This window comes from Tamandua tetradactyla, chromosome 14, assembly GCF_023851605.1.
Source record: "Tamandua tetradactyla isolate mTamTet1 chromosome 14, mTamTet1.pri, whole genome shotgun sequence".
Taxonomy (NCBI): Eukaryota; Metazoa; Chordata; class Mammalia; order Pilosa; family Myrmecophagidae; genus Tamandua; species Tamandua tetradactyla.
In genome coordinates, this window is record NC_135340.1 from 74005967 (window position 1) to 74031185 (window position 25219).

Sequence of the window (25219 nt, forward strand, 5' to 3'; positions counted from 1 at the left end):
TAGATGGGAACCGTTGGTCAGGACAAGGACTCCTGCTTCATTTCACTTTCCCATCCTCTCCCTCTGCCCTTGCCCCCCACCGTTTCCTCAGCCAGCACCGTGTCCCCCATGTAGAGTCGTGGAGAGTGCTGTCTGACAGGCAGTTTGATAGAGTTTTCTTTTTAAAGTTTTTAGTGTGGCTAGATTTCTCATGTTGATTTTTCACTGATGTTTTTTTTCTATTAGGTAGGAAAGAAGGACAAGGATTTAGGAGAGGAAGCTCAGGCTCAGAATTTACCCAGAGCAGGTTCTAATGCTGCCCACGGTGATTATAGCGAGGCTTTGCAGGGGTTTGTGTGGTTTTTTTAGTGAGAAATTGCATGCCCTCTCCTATACAGGGGGCACCTAAACTACTGGATCTTTCAGTATGCTGTTTTCTGTTTCATGGCCTCAAACCAGACTCAGGCTAGCTGTGTTCTTTTATTTCAAGTAGTATTCCCTGCTTTACGATATCTATTAGATTTAACCTTTTTTTTTTCCTTCCACCAAGAGGTCTAAAATCTCAGGCCGGATGTCTCCAAGGAACTTATACGTGTTTGTACAAAGTGGTGGAAATCCTGAAGAACGACAAATCGTCAACCAAGAAGAGCTCAGTGTCATTCAGAATTCTTTACTTTTGTTGAGGCTCGTGCTTACTTTTTATTTTAAGGGTTTTCAAGTCACTCTCTTGAAGTACCTTGCCTTGCCAGGAGTTCTGTTCCTTTACTCCTATTGCCATCTCCATTCAGAAGAGCCATCAATCAAGTTTCTGAAACAAGGCAGAATCTGGATAGAATCAAAAGCTACCACATCACAGCTGAAGCAAGAGAATGCAGTGGGCATCGTCATTTGTACACAGACCTTCATCTCTTTGAGAAATGCCTGTTTGAAATGAGAGAGACAAACAAGAGCGGTGGCTTCAAAAGCATCTAACCTCTCTGGGTTTTTCTTGTTGAAATCCCTGTGCAGTACTGTTACTAGAAAGCAAAGAACATAAAAGGCAAATCTGAAGCAGGCTCCAGGTTTCCTATAAAAGGGACTCACAGCTGTCCTCAGCCTGGCTGTACAGCTGGACATTGGCCTTTCCTTTGGGTTTGGATTCACCAGGTTAACCTGAAAAGAGGCTGTTTCTCTTCTCTTAATGATTATGTGTACAAATTACATAAGCTTCCCTCACAAGTGCCCAGCCCAGAAGTAAGGACAGCAGGGCTATGGCAGGCCATAGGATATCCCTGCGTTAACAGTAGAGCCACCATCACTTGTTGCCATGGTTACAGCTTCTGGCCCAGAGAATTGGCAGGTCCTTGGTCCAACTCTTCCTCCCGGCCCGCGTCTCCTTTGTAGTAAGAGGCCTCCTTATTATCTGATCCATTTGGTATTTGGCTGGAAAGTTGGAGAGCACATGGTTTTCTGGAACAACTTCATGACTGCAGATTCTCAATGACCCTAGTGTGGATCAGGACTCAAGGTTAGTAAGAAACTGAAGCAACATTAATGGCCCATAGAGGTGATCATCCTAACAATCTCCTTGATGGATCCTTACGTTCGTGTTTTGCCTACAGAGGGGTACAGTGACTGCTAGGGAGGTCAGAGCAGTGTGGCCCACGACTAGAAACTGTGACCATAGAACATGCATTGTAAAGTATAACCTCATTCATGTTTTACGTTATAGAGTTTCACCCTATTTGCCCTATTTAAATTATCTTTTTAATATGTTTTGCATTGTTTGTACCTTTAAAAAAGTACCTTAAATCCTTCAGAAGCAAGGCTAAGTATAAATAAAGTATAAGTATATTCCTTAGAAATCCATTGAATTCTTGACATTAGAAAGAAAGAAGATACACAAAGATCAATGTGCATGATGGAAAGCGCCTAGAATGTATTCCGTGTAAAATCAAATGGTGTAACTTAAAGGTATACAATCTGTTGAAGGAAAAATTATATAAATATGCCTAGATTCACAAAAACTGTTATCTCTGGTACGAGGGAAGGATAAGGACATAGCATTCCTAGCCCCAGGAAGCCCCTCTTTAATGAGGGATCTGCAGAATGACATTACGCATGCCAGAAACTTGGGCAGACCCTTCAAACACCTGAGGTGGGCCATGCAGACATGCCATACTGTCAGGGAGCTGGTTAGTGAGTGCTGGGAATCCCAGCATCTTACACACAGTAGAGACATTACAAATACATGCTGAGTAAGGGGGTGGGGGTGGGGGTATCAGTGAAAAAAAAAAAAAGAAAAGAAAAGAAAACCATTATGCCTGTGCTCTAAACAAGTTCTCAGGGAATGTTCAAATCAACCCAGGTAGAAATGCTTTAGGAATACCCAGAAAAGGGCCTGACATGTGAAGGACTTTGGAGTCATTTTAATCCTCTCAGCAACATTAAGAGGTAGATGTTTTTAACTCCCACGTTTTGGAGATGAGGTTGAGGAAGGTTACGTAATTTGTGCAAGACCACAGAACTAGAAAGTCAAAGACCCAGGAGGTAAGCCCTGGGGTGTCTGATTCTAAAGTCAGACCTATTCCCTCAGTTGGCTCAGATATCTCCCAAGTTTCTCTAATGTTCAGGACACTAATCCGAGTCCCCATCCCAGACCCACTGAATGAGAATCTCCAGGGAGGGACTTGGGAGTGTTATGCATAATGAGAGGCAGGTGATTCTTAATATCAGAGAAGTTTAAGGAAATCGTTCTATTAAATCAGGTGGAAATGGACCCATCTCTCCCTCGAGTGATCAAATACAAACTTTCAGAGATTTAAAGCTCCTACAACTAAAACCAAATCACATCAGTCTGAACCTTATCAAATTATAAATATTATAAAATATTTGTACCTCGATTCAGCAATATAGCATTGTCTGTTTTGTTTCCTGGATCCTAAAATGTCAAGAACATTTTTTAAAAATTAAAAATGGGCTCTAATGTAAGCCTCAGACTTTTTTTTAATCTTTTCTCTCTGCCTACATTTTGGTCCTGAGGCACTGAAGTGAATAAGAATTCGGTTCGGTTTAGAGAGCCAATTTTTCTGGCAGTTTTAATAGCAGGGGTAGAAGGCTGCTGCAAAAACAACCAGAAGCTAACGTCAGTCACACATCTAGTTGCCCACCAGATTCGCTCTTATTGGATAAGCAAGCTACACAATCCAGGAAGTAGAAGATCCATCATTGCTTGGCTCATTTTTCTTGGTTTCTGTTTTTCTGAGCCTGTCTGAGCCAGGACACGCTGCAGCCTGCAACCTCAATATCCATCACAACAGTACGTAACCTATTTGCACAACTGAAACACTTAATTAACTAACTGAAAATAAGGCATTGACTCCTAACATGGTTGAATTAAGTCACGCTGTGAAGCTCCCCGGGGCAGCCAGGAGCGGAGACCGACAAGTTGGACTGAAACCTGAGAGCATCTAAGGGGCTTTTGGACCACTGCTTCTCAGCAGTTTTTATTGTAAGTTATTCCCATTATCTCAAAGAGAAATTTGTACCTGGCCAAAAAATATTATTATAGAGCTAATTATCCCCACTTTGAGCATAGATCTTTGTTTTAAGGAGCTTGCTTTAGAGGATGTTTGCAAGAAACTTGCTTTCAATGATATTTCCAGACATGTTGTCTATCATAGAAAATAATGACAATTACGTTTTACAAATAATTAGTTTACTATGCTTGTGTTCTTGAATGTCCTTCATCTCATTTAATCTCCACAACAATTTAGGATGTTGCTACTCTTACTTCTACAGTTTTGAAGAGGAGGAAATCCAGAGTTTCCTCACAGAGTAATTCAGTAACTTGCACAAGTCAGAGCTGGAAGGTGAGAACCCACCTCGCAAGCGCTACACTACTGCATCTGAAAGTAGTACACTTATTAGGCCATTCACTTCTCCAAAGACAAATTCCCAGACTGGAGTAAAACGCAGACCCAACAATATGTTTATTGCTTTAGTGTAGGTACCAATAATAAAAAGATACAGAAATGCTAAAATAAAGTTTTATCATAACAAACTCCTAACAAAAGAAAACAGTTGGGAAGGTTGGTATCATATAAGATATTGAAGCCAATAAGTGGGGAGCTGTGAAGACATGGATTAACAAAAATGCAAACAGAAATGGAATCATTAAAAAAAAACACATTTGTAGTAGAAATTTAATTTAACTCATTATCAGGCTACAATAAAAATTAAACGGTCTTAAAAATTAAATAGACAAAATTCAAATAGCCAAAATTTAGAAGATATAGAAAATGGGACAAAAATACATACAAATTTTTAAAACAACATAGAGGTTAGGAATACCATACAAATACAAATAGAAGCAATGAAAAGAAATTGCACTCAGTATATTTTTAGTTCAATTTTTTTCAAAATATAGGACATTGTACATATATACTGACTCTTCACAAAGCCTCAAAAAAATGAATTCAGAGGGAAAATACATAGATTCGTGTTCTCACCACAATGTAATAAATCCAAACGTTAGTGATGTGAGTAAAAACAATGAAAGGGGCCTTGGGCGAAGTTCTGATCCAGTGTGAAATCCAATCTTTAGGGGCAGATTCTCTGGGGCTCAGATTATAACTCCATCCCTTAATTCTCTGTGACCTGGGGCAATTTATCAAACCTCTCTGAACCTCAGATTCCTCATCTAAAAATGTGGCTCTGCTTTGCAAAGCTGTTACGAAGATTGGCTATAAAGTATAAAATACTGCAATGCTAAGACTTAAAGCCATAAAACATACAGTCTGACTATGACCCTGTTTTTAATGTACTCTTATTTAACTTGGAAAAAGTCTAGGATTTTTGTTAGTTGAAATCAAATTCTAGAAGGCATACATCTATATGCTAACAGTGGGCAGCTCTGTGCTGTGGAATTTCTGGTGAATTCTGCTTTGCTTTCATTGTCTGTAATTTTTCGATGAATTTGTAGGAAGTGCATGATAAAACAATAATAAATGTGAAAATAACTTTTCTAGAACACAGCACAAGAAGACAGTAGATATTAATATATTGGGTGTTCTATGAATAATGGTTTCTGTAGACATACAGCAATTTCAGTTGTCATTGTCATTATTATACTAAAATACTCTCCTAACTCTCTCTCTGTCTGTATATAATTTATCTCTATATAACCAAAGGCACACATGCACACACACACACACACACACAAATATTATTGAGATAATTTGTACTTGGAATATGGAGAATGAGATTAGATAATGCTATTGTATCAACATGAAATCTCCCAATTTTGATAACTGTTAAGTCCCTATGTTTATAGAGAACATGTCTTTGTCTTCACTGAATTATGCAAATTATTTTCCAAGGATCAGTAAAGAAATGCATATACCTAGGAAGTGAATGATAAAACAATCAGGGCAAAATATAAACAGCTGAATTTGAGTAAAAGGCATATAGGAGTTACTCTTACTATTCTTTTACCATTTCTGTAGGTTTGAAATTATATAAACATGAAGATGCAGAGCAAAAACAAATAAAAAGGTTACAACTTCTAACAGCAGCAACCAAATACTCTCCAAAGTAACTGGGCCAAGTGGGAAATTTTTTTTTAGAGGAGTTGTAGGATTACAGAAAAATCATGCAGAAAATACAGAGTTCCCATATACTTTCCTTATTATTAACATCTTGCATTAGCATGGTATCTTGTTGCAATTGATGAAAGCATATTATTAAAAGTTTATTAATGACTATAATCCACAGTTAATTTAAGGGTTCATTGTGTTGTACATTCCTATGATTTTTTTTTTAATTTTACTCTAGTAACATATATACAATCTAAAATTTCCCCTTTTAACACATTCAAATATATAATTCAGTGCTGTTAACTAAGTTCAGAATGTTATGCTACCACCACCACTAGGCATTACCAAAACTTTTCCATCTCCCCAAATAGAAATTCTGTACTATTTAAGCATTAACTCCCCATTCTCTACTCCCATCACGGTCCCTGGTCTCCTGTATTCTAGTTTCTGACTCTGTGAGTTTGCTTACTCTAATTATTTCCTATCAATGAGGTCATACAATATTTGTATTTTTGTGTTTGGCTTATTTCACTCAACATGATGTCTTCAAGGTTTATCCATGTTGCCGCATGTAGCAGAACTTCATTCCTTTTTATGGCTGAATACTTTCCATTACATGTACATACCACATTTGGCTTATCCATTCACCTGCTAATGGACACTTAGGTCGCTTCCATCTTTGGGCAATTGGGAACAATGCTGTTACCAACATCAGGGTGCAAATTTGAGTCCCTGCTTTCAGTTCTTTGGGGGATTGCTGAGTCTTATGGTAATTCTGTATTTAACTTTCTGAGGAACTGCCCAACTGTCTTCCCAGCCATTTTACCTCTAGTAGTAAACTCTAGATGCTCTCATTGTGCCCAATGCAATTTTGTTTGTAACAGGGAAAAAATATAAACAACACAAATATTCATCAACAGAAGGACAAATTGTGTTGTAGATATACAATAGGTACATTTACAGCAGTTTTATCAATAGAAAAAAATCTCAAAAATATAATGCTAATTTAAAAGCATGTTTAACATGGATAGATAAAGCATAAGAGTTTGAAAATATACAAAATGATCCTATTTATTTTTATAGAAACCTATATGTACTGCAAACACATAGAAACATGGATGAGAATGACAACAAATTCAAGATAGAAATAACCCTGAAGAGGCAAAAATGAGATTATGTTTGGGAAGAGGATTATAGCTATACACGTATTCTATTTCTTGACAAAAATGGGAAGCATAAATGGCAAAATATTAGAATTTAATGGACCTGGGTAGCAGGTGTGCGTTACACTGTGTGCTTGAAATAATAATTATTTTTTAAAATGAATTCTCCAATTGTTTAAAAAATATGTGAACAACATGATCAGGTAATTCATGAAGAAATTAAGCTATGCAGTAAAATTGGAAGTGATGGTGAATTCAACTTTAATTCACAAGTAATAAAATAAAAACTAATTCAAATGTACAGATACCATTTGGCTTATTAGTTTAGCATGAAATTAGGAAAATGTTAATAGCTAGTATTGATAAAGATAAAGGATGGGGAAGAAGAGGAAAGCACTGCTGAGAAAGAATTTAAAATGATACAAATCTACTTAGCAGTACATATGAAAAAGGAAAAAAAGGTATATAACCTTCGCCTCAGAAATTTCATTTTAAGGAATTTATGCACAGAAAATAATTAGAAATGTGGATCAAGATTTATGCCTGAGTATTTTTATAGTAGCATTGTCCATAAGTACATTAAAGTAAATGAACAACAATAATAAATTAAGTCAATTATGATACAATCGTAGAATGCAGTACTTTAACATGAAGTATACCATTACATGCTATTGAATAAAAAAAGCAAGTTAGCAAAGGGTTTGTATAATATGTTTGCAGTTGTATTTTTAAACATAAATATATGCACAAGAAAAAATAATTTGTAGGTAGCCATGTAAAAATATCAACAGTCAGTGGTTATCTCTGGATGGTAAAATTATGGATCTTTTTATGCTTTTCTTTTTGCTCTTCTTTATTTTCCTATTTTGCAATAATACATACACCTTTTATTTCTACAATAAAAAAAATATTAAAAAGAAAACACTCACCAAAGTAAGCTTTGGTTGATTAAAGATTTAAATATAAAATCTAATTATGGAAGAATTTGCAGAACATTATAAAAAGTGTTTATCAGCTCTCTGGGGGAATTTTAACTTTCTCAGCTTTGAAGTGATTGAAATGATTGCATGATAAAAACTGGCATTACTAAAGGTTTCCTTTCAGAGAGGGAAATATTTTTATCAAACGTTACAGAGAATTAAGATCTATCATTCATAACTAATTCAAATTTGTGAAATAAATGACAACATGCCAAAAGATAAATGGGTGGAAGGTAAGACCTTCCCAGAGGGAAATGCAATTAATAGACAAGCATAGTGGGAAAATGTTAACTCTCACCAGAAATCAAAGAAATGTAAATGAAACAGGCTAATGATGACAATTTCCATATGCTAGAGGAACATCAACAAAAAGAAACATGAGTGCTAACATCTAATGATGGTCAAGTTGCCCAGATTCTGAATCATACATTCGTTTACAACCACTTTTCTCACACTTTTTGGCCAGAAATGCTACTGTTAAGAAATTATTTTTAAGACATAATTTGGCCAAAGCAGAAAGGTCCCTCCTGCTCTCCTTGAATCTAAATGTGGGAATGCTCAAGACTCAGTCTTTGGACGCCTCTCTTCCATCCACATGCCCTGTTGAGGGGATCTCATCGACATGCTGAGGACTCCAAACAGATCCAGCCAGCCCAGTAGACCTCTCTCCATGAGGGTCTCCAGGAAGAAAGCAGGCCAGAGCAGAGGTTTTTTTGGTATGTTGAGCAGTTTTATCGTTATTTTTTTTTAAGCAAGCTTTATCGTTATTTTTTTTATTTAATTTTTTTTATTAGAGGAGTTGTAGGATTACAGAAGTAACTGAATATAAGCCAGGCTTCATCAGCTGAGGAGTACCAGTGAGGCCCCCAGAAATTCCCTAATAACAGTAGCCTTCAGTTCATCCATATGGCTGCCAGATTGCAGCTGTCCCTGACCCCCACCTCAAAGTCTGAGGTCATTATTTTTGTGAAGCAAACCAGTCATGCTTCGGCCTCACTGCAGAAGCTGGCCGACAACTGAAAGTGGGCATCTCAGAGCTCCCTCCACGCCTTCTCCAAGAACCGTGACCTGCCAGGAGCCAGAACTTTCCTTCCGCTAGTGGCCACCCCAACCCCTTGGGGTACCACAGATGTCTCTTGGCCAAAGTGAGGAAGCAGAACTTCTAGGGACCAAGTCTCCCTAGATGTCTGCGTCCCACAAACGTACTCATCGCCCCAGTTTGGGGCTCACAAAGGCCTCATATGGGTCCCTTTATTCCTTAAAAGGGGGTTGGGGGTGAACATGCACTATCATTCTCATGACCTTCTGAGGTAGGAATCCCAGGTACTAGCATCCCCATAGTATAGCGGGTACCACTTACCTAAGGCAGAGCCGGGCCCAAACCCACATCCTCTGCCTTCAACCCATCCCCCCCCCATGACTCCAGTTTTGCCCAAAGCAGGTCTTTCTACTGTTAGTAGCAGCCTGCCATTTACCCTCCTTGTTTGTACGCAGCTTATAAAAAATGGACATGGGAAGTTACTTTTCTATCAAGAGCTGAAACAAGCCATCCTGCCTCAGAGATGACACTGTAGAAAAAAGAAATAGTCTTTTTTTTTTTTTTTTTTTTTTTTACAGAGGCCTGTGTAAATCTGACTGCATTCTCTTCCCATCTCAGAAATCCCAATTACACACTAAGTGACCTCTGAGATCTAATCACAGCCGTTTCCTAATGTTTTGCTCTCCCGAGAATCCGCGTAGCTTGACAGATCAGGTGATAAGAGTGGAACTATAGAGCAAAAAATGGCTCTCTCCAGGGTATCACTACCATTGCCATAAATTTAAAGGAAGCCTAGACATGTTTTGTCCTATGCCTGGACTCTGCCTAGCGGTAACAGCTCTTCCAGCCTGCCTTGTTCAGAGCAAACCCTCCTTCAAAGTGTCTGCAAAAAGGTGGGGAGGCCTGAAGGTTCACCTGAATAATCTGAAAGCTTTTCATTGCGAACTGAAATGGGGATGGGGATAGGGTGAAATCTCTGTAGGCATCCTGTCCCTATGACATGCCAGAATTCCCCATTGGGGGTGAAGAGATGAAAATACACCCAGCCCCCACCCCAGCTGGACACAAAGGGGAAAAGCAAGCGTCCTGAGGGTAGGTTTGCATTCACTCCTCTGGGCAGGGCTGGGCTTTTCCTGATGCCGTGGGTGCCCTGCCCCCCAGGGACACAACTTGGCCCACGGACAGATTTGAGGAGTCAGAACCCACCGCGCAGCTCCCAGCTGCAGTGACTCACCTCGAGAGTGTGGACATCCGGAGCCCGCCCGCCCAGGGCCCTGCCCATTCAAAGAGCTTGTGTTTTCTATGTCCATGGCTGTATATGCTGAGAAAACAAACCACTTTTTAAATTTAAATCAAGAGCTCGCTGGCCAAAGATAGGTAATGGAAATTATTCAAAAATATTAGAAAGCAAATATTTGGTGGGGATGGAGGGAAAGCTTTACTTTTCTAAATAGGAAACAACTTACCCAGTTAATTTCAAAATCAAAAACAAGAAACATAGACCCAAGAGATACATTAAAAAAAACATACACTAAGAATACTTCTGTTGTTCATTGGTCATTTCCTTCCATTTAGAAGGAAAAGAACATGTAAGGAAGAGGAGAAATAAAAAGTATGATGAAAGATTGTAGTATATAAAAATAATAGATGGTACATATCAACATATATTATGCTGGGCAATGTGGTAAGCTTTGTCTATGGATTTCCTTGTCCAATCCTCCCCAAACCCATAGATAAATACTATTAGTATCCTTATTTTAATACAAGGAAATTGAGGCACAAATACATTAAACAACATGAGTTAATGTGTAAAAAGAGAGAAACCAGCATGGAAAACCAGTTCTCCAATCACAGAGCCTTCACTCAACAGACAACTATACAGTGACAGCCTTTCTTCTAGAAGGAAACCTATTCCGTTATCTTTAGAATTCTGTAGCTAAATGCTTTTTGTCTTTTCTTCAACAATTGGAATTGTCCAGAAAAAATGTGCTTTAGTGGGAAACTATGCGTTGTCTACACACTGCACAGTCTTCATGGATTGTCTGATGCTAGCGGTCATTTCCTTGAGCTATTTTACAACTCCTTAAATTGTAGATCCTAATAGCAATGCCAAGATGCAAATTTTGTCCTGTTTGTGGAGGTTCAACTGATGTCTCTCCTCCTGCTGTGGAAAAGCCAGTTTTGCCCCCATTTGCATATTCATTTCAACGTTTCTTTATCCATATAAATTTGGAATTTTTTTGGCTTCTCCTTTTAACTGGTTGTTACACCCTTACCAGTTTCTCATTAATGAGTTAAAAAAAACATTTACCATGTGTTCACTTTCATATCTGAATGAGAATCATGATATTGTCTTTTTTTAAAAATTGTCTTTTAACAGAATTTTCAAAGCATATCAAAGCATCCCACATGTTGCTCTGACTGGTTGCATAATTTCCCCAAGGTCACACAAGGGCAGAGCCCATGTGACTGCAGCCCTCCCTACTCAACAGTCACGATCAACCTTGGGTGAATAAATATTCACTTGCAATGCTTGAAACACTTCATTCTTTCAGATAGTCTAAAATATCCTCTGCCATCTTTTTTTTACCTTGCATTTGTTTACTAGTCTTTTTTAAAACAAAGATAAGGAAAAGTTTAAACTTTAAACTTATCTTTTCCAAATAAGGACATGTTCCAAGCCAATTCAAAGTAATGAGGTATCCCTACTTATTTTTACCATATTTCCATATTTTTTAAAAATGTGCACACATTGATCAGTGACCCAGTGAAACTTGGCTATTTTCACTGCGGCAGCTTGGTCTCTGGCAGGAGTAAAAGAGGGTAGAGTCATTTTCCAATGACATGATACTACAAACTTCATACATTTCATCTTGGAAATGGAATAGAGCTGAGATGTGGGGAAGCCTGGAGAAAGCAAGATATGAAGGAGTTAAGGGTTTGTGGTGGTTAGGAGAGCTAACCCTGGATTCACACAGTAATAAGGTCTTCCCTCTCAGCCTTTTGCTGGGGAGGTGATGTGCTAGTTCTTTCTTTTTTTAATTGACATGCCAAAACAACATACAAACATGAGCATTCTTAATATACAAACATTTCGTATATGGTGTACAGTCAATGGCTCACAAACAATATCATCACATAGTAATATATTCATCACTATGATCATTTTTTAGAACATTTGCCTCATTCCAGAAAAAGAAATAAAAAGGAAAAAGAGAAAACTCATACATGCCATACCCCTTACCACCCCCTTCATTGACCACTAGTATTTCCATCTACTCAATATATTTTAACCTGTTTTCCCTGCTTTTTTCTATACCCCTTGCCATGCTCTTTCATTGATCACTAGTATTTCAATCTACTCAATTTATTTTAACATTTGTTCCCCCTATTATTTATTTATTTTTAATCCATATTTTTTTCCTCATCTGTCCATACCATAGATAAAAGGAGCATCAGACACAAGGTTTTCACAATCACACAGTCACATTGCAAAGCTATATCATTATACCTTCATCTTCCTGTGCTAGTTCTTAATCTCTCTAAAGTTCACCTGGACAATTAGGAAGAGAATAGCCCCAACCCAAGTGCTACTGCTGTGGTTACTCCTTCTTAGAACTCCAACTAGAGGCTGCCATACTCAGGTTTGCCCAGTTCCTAAAGTCGAAAAGAAGAACATCTGGTTTTGAATATAAAACCCTATTTTTCTCATCATTAAGCTTCACCTTGATCCCTTGTCTTCACCCTCCCGGGACATGCCCTCTTTATCCCTGTAACATATTTATTTCTTTTCTTTGGATTAACTTCCTTATCACCATTATACTACAAATAGAGGTTACATTCCAGGTCATCAAATGCCAGACTCTTGAAATCTCTATTTCTTCCAGAACCTCTTCAAATTAAAAGAACAAGAACTGGGCAATTTTTAAAAATCTAATTATAAAACCATTATTATTTTAAGATTACAGACCAAAGTGCAGTATCACCCAAATTAAAAAGTTGTAAAGGATTGCTCAGGAAGATACCACTGAGCTTTACTGACATGGGAGGTGCCAATAACTCCTCTGGAGGCACCAGCTTTTGAGGGGCTCAGACTTGTTCCCTTTCAGCTCATGAGAAATGAAGAACCCTCACAACCTGCTAAGATTTCCAGGGATGAAATGAACAAAGATCTCACTAATGGAGCTACTGACATTTCAGATGAAATGATAGAATCAACCAGATTCTAGGAAACCATTTCATCTCACTAAGGCAGAGTCCCCACTTTTTCTGCAAGGAGCACCTCTATATCAGTTTTTTGAAAATTGAGTATGCCCAATATATGAATATTTGCTTAAAAATTATATGGTATTAATATATTTTATAGTATTATATACCAATAATACAGTACTAACATATTATAAACATTATACAGACACACAGAAACATAAGAGACCTGAAAAGTCTATTATTTTCTTCTTGTGCCCCAATAGATTGCTCAAGTGTACTCTGAGGCAATGGTTCTCAAATTTCATATCACCAAGAATAACTGGGAGAACTTGATAAAAATGATGATTTTCCTAGACCCATCCCTAGACCTTTTTATTCTATTGTTTGGGGAATGAGTTCAATAACTTGCCCTTTTTCAGAGCTACCCAGCTGACAGTGACTCTGATACTCACTTGGGCTTTAGAGCCACTGGTTCTTACTCCCTTCATTTTTCACTAAAATTTTATCACTGTGGTTTTGTACTTATCTGCTTCCTGGACATCCTCTTGTTTCCCTACATGAATTAAAGATAATTAAAACAATAATATTAGTTAGCATTTATTTGTCCCTATTTGCTAGGATTACTGAGGGCTTTATGTGCATTATCTCATTTAACCCATTCAGGTAGGTATTGTTAAATTTTACAGATGAGGGAAACTGCAGCTCAGAAAGTTAATGTGTTACTCAAGATCACCAGCTAGTAAGTGATAGGTGAGGGCTTTCAACCTGGATCTGTCTGATTCCAAAGACTGAATTCTTGACCACTAAGCACATTGCCTCCAAAATAAGTCACTATAATTTATTGAACCTCTACTATGAGCCAGGCAGTTGGTTGGGCACTTGACTACAAATTGCTAAACCTCATGACATACCCATGTTTGTAGAAGGTAAAAATCTTGGTCCACATATTATGATCTGCAAGAAATTTCTTTATTTTTAATGATCCATCTGAATTATTGGCTCCAAACCCCTATTTTCTAGCCTTCTTGTATTCTCTTCCCCACCCCTTGCCCACATGCCCTCTCCTCAGTTATGCCAAAGTTCTGGAACAGACACAATACTCAGGCATGGGTTGGAAGGTAAGCACCTGGTTCTCTTCATTAGTCCATACAGGGGGCCACCAAGAGGCCCCTCCTCCCCATCTAGGTGGCCTGTCTGCCTGGAGGTTCACTGCTGCTTCCACCCTAATCAACACAGAGGGATCTTTGCCAACCTGCCAACACACAGTCATTTCCTCTCTGGGTTCCTACCACCTACTAGCAGAACTTTTAGAAGGTCTCCTCTGCTCTCAGGCCCACGGAAATTCTTGCACTCCATCACCCATCTCCAAAGCCCAAGAGACTTTTTTTTTCAGTAATGGGAGGTAGGAAGTGTCCTTCTCCCTTCGCATTCCTTAAAAATATTTTTAACCTTTTGTTTGTGTTTTATTGGTTAGAATCCACTTGCCCTAAGTTCCTAGATTTTGGGAAGAAAAAATATGTGCAGGTTTTTGAGTAGAAAGGGGAGCAATAGGAAAATAACATTATGTTTATATCTCAAAATATTATCTCAGAGAAATGAAGATGGTGGCATAGTGAGGTATGGAATTTAGTTTATCCTCCAGGGCAGCTGGCAAATAGCCAAGAACTGTATGGAACAACTGTTGGAGGGATAGCAGTGACCAGACACACAGTGGACACCAGTCTGGCATGGGTGGAACAGCCGAGATCTCACACAGAACTGGAAGTCTCCCAAGCCATGAGGTCAGCACTCCTCCCCCACAGGCACAGCAAGCTAGTTTCCTGAGGGGAAATGAAACAGACTTTACTAATAGCAAAGAAGTTAGCTCAACCAAACTCCAATTACAGAATTAGTTAACAAATTCAGACTGCTGAAAACAGATTCTGAGCACAGATAAACCTGGAGTAAGCATTAAAGGAAACAGAAGTTTTCACTCTGGCATAGAGGGAGTGGGGCTGACTGAAAAAAGAAAAGAAAAGAAAAAAAAAAGATGCTTTTTGAGTTAGACAGCACAAAATACTGCAAAAGGGCTGGACCCTAAGAAAAGGAGGCATGTAGAGTGTGGAGACACATAGCGCCACATACTAACTCCAGCTCTTGATTGGCAAACCAGGGGAGCTGGGGTCTGGTGCTGAAAAGGCTCTATTTTTTTACTTCATAACAGCTGATTAGATAGAACTGCAAATACTCTCAAGCCTCAGCACTGCCCCAGGCTAGGGTGGAATTAAGACATGTTTGAAAGACAAAATAAATTATCAGGTGAATGAGGACAGTTCCCTAAATAATGTATCTTCCCCAATAAAAAAGGGGTGAGGCCTAGCTCAAGTGGCAATCTTCCTTCAGGGAATTCAAGGCTGCAAAACAGAAGCAACATAAGTCCACCCTCTATCTGAGCCTCTATCTCAACCACACCATTGTCAGGGAGAGGCTGCTGAAATTAAAAATATTGCATCACTTTACACTGGTGGGAAGCTGGAGGCAGACAAGCACCACATGCTAAGAAGGATGGGAAAAACAGGGTCTAGAAGCTTCATAGAAAAATCTGACAACTTGCTGGGTCTCACCTTCAGGGATACTTGTACTAACTGCTCTCTCCTTCTGAGACATGGTCCTGTCTGGTCTGGGAAAATCTTCCTGGGGTCAATTATATCTGAAGGGACTCTCCTCAAAAACAGGTTCTAAATAGGCAGGGCAAGAAACAGAAAAGCAAAAGCTGATAAATTCTGATCAAACAGAACCTAGGCTAGAGGTCTAGAATAAGTTGAACTGAACACCAAAGAGCAGATAGAGAACAAAGCTATTCAACAAGAAAATCCTAGGTAAAAGAGTGAAAGCAACCTACAGAATAGACTAATTAAGGAATCAAATGCCTAGATGCCAGCAAAAAGTAATGAGTTATATTAGGAAAATCAAAGGTAGGGCCCAGCCAATGGAACAAACCAACATTCCAAATGAGATACAGGAGTTGAAATAACTAATTCAAAATGTCCGGACAGACATGCAAAATCTCATCAAAACTCAAATCAATGAGTTAAGGGAAGATATGGCAAAAGAAAAGAAGGATATAAAGAAGACATTGGGTAAATATAAAGAAGAACTTGAAATTTTGAAAAAAAAAAACAAATCACAGAACTTATGGGAATGAAAGGCACAATAGAAGGAATTAAAAAACCATAGAGACCTACAACAGTAGATTTGAAGAGGGGAAAGAACGTATCAATGAATTAGAGGATAGGATATCTGAAATCTTGCACACAAAAGAAATGATAAGGAAAAAATGGAAATAAGCAGGGTCTCATGGAATTGAATGACAATATGAAGTGCATAAATATACATGTTTTGGGAGTTCCAAAAGGAGAAGAGAAGGGGGAAAGAGCAGAAAGACTATGGAGGAAGTAATCACAGAAAATTCCTATCTCTTATGAAAGACATAAAATTACAGATCCAAGAAGTACAGTGTATCCCTAACAGAATATATCCAAATAGACCTTCTCCAAGACACTTACTAATCAGATTGTCAAAGTCAAAGACTATTCTAGTTTGAAAGCTGCTGGAATGTGATATTCCAGAAGTGGAATAGCTTTTAAAAGGGGGAATTTATTAAGTTGCAAGTTTACAATTCTAAGGCTGTAAAAATGTCCAAATTAAGGCAAGGCTATAAAAATGTCCAAACTGAGGCACCAGACAAGAGGTTACTTGCACTCAAAAAAGGCTGATGAAGTTTGGGGTTTCTCTCTCAGCTGAAAGGGCACATGGCAAAGTCTGTTTGCTTGATTTCTTGGCTTCTTATTCCAGGAAGCTCCCTGGAAGTGTTTTCCTTCTTCATCTCCAAAGGTCGCTGGCTACATGGGCTCTTGTGGCTCTGAAGCTTTTTTCAAAATGGTTCCCTCTTAAAAGGCTCCAGGAAGTGACCCCATCTTGAATGGGTAGAGACACATCTAATCAAAAGTTACCATTCACAGTTGGGTGGGTCACATCTCCATAGAAATAATCAAAAAGTTCCCAACCAGCAATATTGAATGAGAATTAAAGAACTTGGCTTTTCTGAGGTTCACAACAGATTCAAACCAGCACAAAGACAAAGAGAGAATTTTGAAAGCAACAAAAGAAAATCAGTCCATCACATATAAGGGAAGCTCAATAAGACAATATGTGAATTCCTCAGCAGAAACCATGGTGCTGAGAAAGTACTAGTATGATGTATTTCAGACTCTGAAAGAGAAAAAGTGCCAACCAGGAATTCTATGCCCAGCAAAATTGTCCTTCAAAAATGAGGGAAAGAAAAAGAAAGTTAGTTAAAAAAAGGGTGCACAGGTGGTTCAGTGGTAGAATGCTCACTTCCTATGCACCTAAAAACAAACAAATGAGGGAGAGGGCAGTGCAATGGTGGCTCAGTGACAGAATTCTCGCCTGCCATGCCAGAGATCTGGGTTTGATTCCCATGCCAAAAAACAAAAAAAAAAAAAAAAAAAAAGGGAGAAATTAAAATATTTTCAGACAGTCACTGGGAAAATTTGTAGCTAAGAGACCAAACCAGCTGCACAAGAAATACTAAAGGGAGAACTTCAAGCAGATAAGAAAAGACAAGCAAGAGGGATCTGGAGAAGAGGGTAGAAATAAAGACTATTAGTAAAGGTAAAAACAGAAAAAAATAAGGCACGACATATAAGATCCAAAAGACAGCAAGGAAGAAGAAAGTACAGGCTTTACAGTAATAATATTAAATGTTAATGGATTAAACTCTCCAATCAAATTACTTAGACTTGTTGGATGGATTTAAAAAACAGGACCCAACTATACGCTGTCTACAGGAGACTCACTTTAGACCCAAGGACAAAAACAGATTGAAAGTGAAAGGTTGGAAAAGGTATTTCACAAACAACAACCAGAAAAGACTAGCGGCAGCTATACTAATATATGACAAATTAGACTTTAAATATAAAACAATTAAAAGAGACAGAGAAGGACACTATGCATTAATAAAAAGAACAATTCAACAAGAAGACATAGCAATCATAAATATTTATGCACTGAGCCAGAGTACTCCAAAATACAAAAGTCAAACAAACAACACTGAAAGGACAAGTAGCAGACACCTCTACAATAATAGTTGGAGATTTCAATTACCTGCTCTCATCAATGGACATAACATCTAGATAGAGAATCAATAAGGAAACAGATTTTGAATAATATGATCAATGAACTAGACTTAACAGACATTTATGGAACATTGCACCATACAGCAGCAGGATATATTTTTCTCAAGTATGTATAGATCATTTTCAAGGATAGACCATATGCTGGGTCACAAAGCAAGTATCAATAAATTTTAAAAGATTGCAATTAAACAAAATTGGGTGAGCCATGGTGAGTCAGTGGCAGAGTTCTCACCTGCCATTCTGGAGACATGGGTTAGATTCCTGGAGCCTGCCCATGCAAAAAAAAAAAAAAGAAGAAGAAGAAATTATATAAAACAGTTTGTCAAATCATAATGGGAATGAAGCTGAAAATCAATGACAGGCAGAGGGCCAGAAAATTCACAAATATATGGAAGCTAAACAACCTACTCTTAAACAACCAGAAGGTCAAGAAAGAAATTACAAAAGAAATCAGTAAATACCCCAATGTAAATGAAAATGAAAGCACAATATATCAAAACTTATGGGCACAGCAAAGGCAGAGCTGAGAGGGAAATTTATTGCCCTAAATGTCTATATGAAAAAAGAAGGAAGGCAAAAGCTACAGAGCCCAGGCAGCCAGAGACCTTTGGAGGTGAAGGAAAATGCCCCCAGGGGAACTTCATGAAACAAGAAGCCTGAAGAGAAAGCTAGCAGATGTTGCCATGTTTGCCATATGCCTTTCCAGTTGAGAGAGAAACCCTGAATGTCATCAGCCTCTTTGAACTAAGTTATCTTTCCCTGGATGCCTTAGATTGGACATTTGTATATCCTTGGTTTAATTTAGACATTTTCATTGCTTTAGAACTATAAACTTGCAACTTAATAAATTCCCCCCTTTTAAAAACCATTCTGTTTCTGGTATATCACATTCCAGCAGCTGGCAAACTAGAATAGATTTTGGTACCAGAGAAGTGGGGTGCTGCTGCAGTTTGCAAATACCAAACATGTTAGAATAGCTTTTTAAATGGATAAGAGGAAGATTTTGGAGGAGTTGTGAGAAGCTTGATAGAGAAGGCTTAAAATGCTTTGAAGAGACTGTTGGTAGAAATATGGACTCTAAAGATACCACTAATAAGGTTCTAGACAGAAATGAGGAATGTGTTATGGCAAATTAGAAGGTAGATACTTGTTTTAAAGTTGCAGAAAATTTATCAAACTGATGCTAGCTTTAGATGGAAGGCAGATTTTAAAAACCATGAACTTGGATATTTCATGGAATAGATTTCCAGATTAAATTTGGATAAGGCAGCCTGGTTTCTCCTTGCAGCTTATAGTGAAATGCAACAGAAAGAGATAAACTGAGAACTGAACTCTTGGGTACAAAGAAACCAGAAACTGATGTTCCAGAAATTTCTGGGCTTCCAGGAAGGGAGACCCCAGAGTATAGTGCCCCATGTAAGGATTTGGCCAAATGTAGAATCAGTCAACTATTTTAGAAAACGCCAGATTGGAGAATGAGTTACCCAGGAAGGATTTGTGGAAACTCCTTATGTCTGATGGGCAAAATCCTTGGTTACTACATAGAAAGTCAACAAGAGTGCTGTGAGACCTATATAAATGGAACCACTGCCAGTCTCAACTGGAGGGGTCTGAAAGAGCAAAAGTGAAGGTAAAATGTCTTCAGGGGCAGAACCATGGAGGCTGGGGTCTGAAGTCAAGAAGCCCTTGGGCCAAGAGAGCAGACCCACCTAAACACATGGAGAGGGTGAGTTTGCCCAAAGGCAGAGGGTGGGCTTTCCAGTTCACTGCAGTGGAAGAGTTTTGCTGCCTCAGCACTTGGAGAGAGTGGAGCACATTCCTTAGGGATTGGGGAGAGACTGGCTGCCACCATATAGAGGAGTTGAGCATGTGCCCCAGAGATGGCAGACAGCCTGGGTGTGGCCCCAGTGTTTGGAGAGAGTGGAACCATGAAAATGGTGGTCTCCCCAGTGTCATCCAAGGTTGCATTCAGAGAGAGGCTGGTCATTGTGTAGGCCCTTGGAAAGGGTAGAACTACCGCTTTCTAAAGCACTGAAGATAAACGACTCTCAGACTTTGAAATCTAATGGAGTTTGCCCTGCAGCTTTTTGAGACTGCTTGGGCCCAGTGACCCCTGTGTTCCTTACATTTTCTCCCTGTGGAAATGGGGGTACTTATCCTGTGACTATCGCTCCTTTGTATGTTGGCAGCAAATAACTAGTTCTGAGTTTTATAGGACCAGAACCAGAGAATTTTGCCTTGGGACAGACTATATCTGTAACTGACTTTGGTGAGATTTTGTACTGGTTTTAAACTTCTATTGTATTTCTATTGTTACTGAAATGATTTAAGGCTTTCTGCTATTGTTATTGTGATGGAATGAATGTATTTTGTATATGGAAAAAAAAAACATGTCTTTTTAGGGTCCAGGGGGTGGAATATGCTGGTTTGAAAGGATTATGTGCCCTAGAAAAGCCATGTTTTAATCCTGATCCATCTTGTGGAGACAGCCATTTCTTTTAATCCCTATTCAGTACTATAGGTTGGAAATTTGATCAGATTATCTTCAGGGAGATGTGATATGCCCAGTTGTGGGTATTAACCTTTGATTACAGGGAAATGTGACTCTACTGAGTCCAGGTGGGTCTTGATTAGTTTATTGAAATCCTTTAAAAGAGGAAGCATTTTGGAGAGAACTACAAAAGCTACAGATTCCAGGTAACCAGAGACCTTTGGAGGAGAAGAAGGAAAATATCCTCAGGGGAGCTTCATGAAACAAGAAGCCTGGAGAGAAAGCTAACAGATATTGCCATGTTTGCCATGTGCCATTCCAGTTGAAAGAGAAACCCTGAACGTCACTGGCCTTCTTTAACCAAGATATCTTTCCCTGGATGCCTTAGATTGGTCATTTCTATATCCTTGCTCTAATTTGGACATTTCCATGGCTTTAGAACTGTAAACTTATAAATTCACCTTTTTAAAAGCAAAAAAAAAAAAAAAAGAAAAGAAAAGAAAGAAAGGCAAAAATTGAGGAATTAACTGTTTACCTCAAAGTACTAGAGAAAGAACAGCAAACTAACCTCAAAGCAAACAAAAGGAAAGAAATAATGATTAGAACAGAAATAAATGAAACTGAGAATATGAAAACAATAGAGAAAATCAACAAAACCAAAATTTGATTCTTTGAGAAAATCAATAAAATTAATGGACTCTTAGCTAGGCTGACAAAACAAAAGAGAGAGAAGATGTAAATAAATAAAATCAGAAATGGAAGAGGAGACATAACCACCGATGCTACAAAAATAAAAGAAGTAAAGAGAGGATGCTATAAGCAACTATATAATAAAACTAAACAATGTAGATGAAATGGACAACTTCCTACAAAGACATGTACAACCAACTTTGACTTGAGAAGAAATAGATGACCTCAACAAACCAATCACAAGTGATCGAATCAGTCATTAAGAAGCTCCCCAAAAAGAAAATTCCAGGACCAGATGGCTTCACATGTGAATTCTACCAAGTATTCAAGAAAGAATTAGTACCAATCCTGTGCAAACTCTTCAAAAAAACTGAAACTGAGGGGAAGCTACCTATTTCATTCTATGGCACCAACATAACCTTAATACCAAAGCCAAATGGTTACTACAAGAAAAGAAACTTACAGACCAACTCTTTAATGAATATGGATTCAAAAATCTTCAACAAAATACTTACAAGTCAAATTGAGTATCACGTTAAAAGAATTATATACCATGACCAACTGGGATTTATTCCAGGTAAGCAAGGCTGGTTCAACACACACACACAAAATCAACTAATGTAATACACCATATTAATAAACCAAAGCATCAAAACCCCAAGAGCATGTGATTTGATGCAGAAAAGGCATTTATTTGACAATTCAACATCTTTCTTGGAGAAAACTCTTCAAGTAATAGGAATAGAAGGGAACTTCCTCGATATGGTAAAGGGAATATGTGAAAAACCCACAGCTAACATCATACTCAATGGGGAGAGACTGAAAGCTTTCCCTTTAAGATCAGGAACAAGACAAGGATGCCCACTGTCACCATTGTTATTCAACATTGTACTGGATGTTCTAGACAGAGCAATTAGACAAGAAAAAGAAAGAAAAGGCATCCTAATTGGAAAGAAAGAAATAGAACTGGCACTGTTTGAGATGACATGATCTTATTTGTTGAAAAATCTACAGCAAAACTACTAGAGCTAATAATGGGTATAGCAATGTGGCAGGGTATAAGATCAACATCCAAAAGTCAACAGTGTTTCTATACACTAGTTATGAGCAATCTGAGGAAGAAAACAAGAAAAAAAAATCCATTTACAGGAGCAACCAAACGAATAAAATAGCTAAGAATAAATTTAACTAAGGGCACAAAAAAACTATGCACAGAAAACTACAAGAAATTGTTAAAAAGAAATCATGGAAGGCCTAAATAAATGGAAGGGCAAACTGTGTTCATGGATTGGAAGACTAAATATAGTTAAGATGCCAATTCTACCCAAATAGACTTACAGACTCCATGCAATAACAATTAAAATCCCTACAATTTACTTTGTAGAAATAGAAAAACTAACAATAAAATTTATTTGGGAGTGCAGGGTGCCCCAAACAGCTAAAAATTTCTTAAGAAAGAAAAATTAATTGGGAGGTCTCACACTACCTGACTTTAAAGCATATTACAAAGCTACAGTGGTCAAAGAGCCTGTAGACATAAAGGTAGACATACTGACCAATGGAATCAAATTGCGTGTTCAAAAACAGACGCTCTCATCTATGGACAATTGATCTTTGATAAGGTGGTCAAGTCAACCCACCTGGGACAGAGTAGCCTCTTCAATAAATGGTATTTGGAGAACTTGATATCCATATGCAAAAGAATGAAAGAGGATTCATATCTCATACCCTATACAAAAATTAACTAAAAATGGACCAGAGACCTAGACATTACAGGTAAGGCCATAAAACTTTTAGAAGAAAATGTAGGTAAATGTCTCATAAATCTGGTAATAGGAGGTGGTTCCCTAGACTTTGTACCCAAACTATGAGCATTGAAAAAATAAAAAGGTAAATGGGATCTCCCCAAAGTTAAACACTTTTATGCATCAAAGAACTTTATCAGGAAAGTAAAAAGACAACCTACTTAATGGGAGACAACATTTGGAAACCATATATCACGTAATATCTGGAATATTTAAGGAGATTTTATAATTCAGCACAAAAAGACAAACTACCCAATTAAAATATGGGCAAAAGACATGAACAGACACTTTTCAGAAGAAGAAATACAAATGGCTAAAAGGCACACGAAAAGATGCTCAACTTCACTGGCTAGTGGGGATATGCAAATCAAAACCACAATGAGATATCATCTCACACCCACTAGAATGGCCATTATTAAAAAAAAAAAAGAAAGAAAGAAAGAAACAAGTGCTGGAGAGGATGTGGAGAAAGAGGCACACTCATCCATCGTTGGCGGGAATGTAATATGCTGCAACCACTCTGGAAGGTAGTTTGGCAGTTCCTCAAGAAGCTAAGTATAGAATTGCCATATGATCCAGCAATCCCATTACTAGGTATATATTCAAAGGAACTGAAGGTAAGGACACAAACAGACATCTGCATACCGATATTTATAGCAACATTATTTATGATTGCCAAGAGATGGAAACAGCCCAAATATCCATCAATAGATAGTGGCTAAACAAGCTGTGGTAGATACATAACATGAAATATTACACAGCTGTGACAGAAAAAAGTCATGAAGCATGTAACAATGTGGATGAACCTTGAGGACATTATCCTGAGTAAAATTTTCAAGAAACAGAAATACAAAGACTGCACGGTCTCACAAATATGAACTAACATTAATGAGTGAACTTTGAGAGTTAAAGTTAAGAACACAGGTTATCATGAGATAGAAAAAGGGTAGAGATCGGGCATTTAGTGCTAAAGAAGTACCGAATGTGCAACAGGACTGACTGTCAGATTCAGAAATTCAGAAATGGATAGCACAATACTAGCTGATTGCAGCATAATAATATAAGTACAATGAATGAAGCTGAATGTGTGTGCATAAGGTTGAGGGAGATGAACTGGGGACATATAAGACACCAGAAGGAAACACAGAGGATAAAGGCTGAGACAGTATGACTTAGGAATTCCTAGAGTGGACAATGATGATGATTAAATGTATAAATATAAGAATGTTTTTGCATGAGAGAGAACAAATGAATGTCAAATTGCAAGGTGTTGAAAATGGTTGGATTGTATGATGTGTGAATGAAAATGTTTAAAAATGAACAGAGAGGAACAAGTACTGGAAAAAATGTGGAGATAGAGATGTACCTATTCACCGTTAGTAGGGAAGCTGAGAGATGCAGCCCCTCAGGAGGGCAGTGTGGGGGTTCCACAGGAGGCTAGGGGTGGGGTTGCCATATGATCCTACAACCCCATTGCTAGGTGTATACCTGGAGAACTAATTGTGGGGACACAAACGGGCATTTGCACACTGGTGTTTATGGCAGCAGTGCTCGTGATTCACAGTGGATGGAAGTGGCCTAAGGATACAATGACTGAGGAATGGAAGGGGGAACTGTAGAGTATATATACAATGGACTATTGAGCAGCTGCAAGAAGGAATGAAGTTGTGAGGCAAGCAAATAGGTGAATGAACCTTAAGGACACTATGTTGAATGAAATGAAAGAAACAAAAAGACAAATATTATTATGCCTCATTTGTATGGACTAACTATTATATACAAACAGGGAGCCTTGAAGTCGAGAACATGGGTTATCAGGTTGGAGTCTATTGTACAGGATCCTAGATTGTAAAGTTTCTGTGGCTGAGAGATTTCAAACAGAATTGAGAGGTTGTCCTGGAGGTTATTCTTATGCATTACATAGATATTGCTTTTTAGTTTGTGGTGTATTGGAGTGGCTGGAGGGAAATAACTGAAGCTGTTGAAATGTATTTCAGTAGCCTTGGTTCTCGAAGATAATTGAATAAGTATATAGCTTTTGCAAAGTGACCATGCGATTGTGAAAACCTTGTGTCTGATGTTCACTTTA

General features: G+C 38.1%; 1 protein-coding gene and 1 long non-coding RNA gene across 2 annotated transcripts in view; one reads left to right on the forward strand and one right to left on the reverse strand.

The window, feature by feature from the left end:
• Window positions 1-25219, reverse strand: part of LOC143656177 (uncharacterized) — a 124626-nt gene that overhangs the window by 73761 nt on the left and 25646 nt on the right. The gene's annotated exons all lie outside the window — the stretch shown is intronic.
• The window catches only part of LIPC (lipase C, hepatic type), a 184504-nt gene continuing 162492 nt past the window's right edge, over window positions 3208-25219 (forward strand). The window contains exon 1 of the mRNA XM_077128030.1: window positions 3208-3469. The gene's annotated coding sequence lies outside the window, so the exon portion shown is untranslated. The remainder of the gene's footprint in view (window positions 3470-25219) is intronic.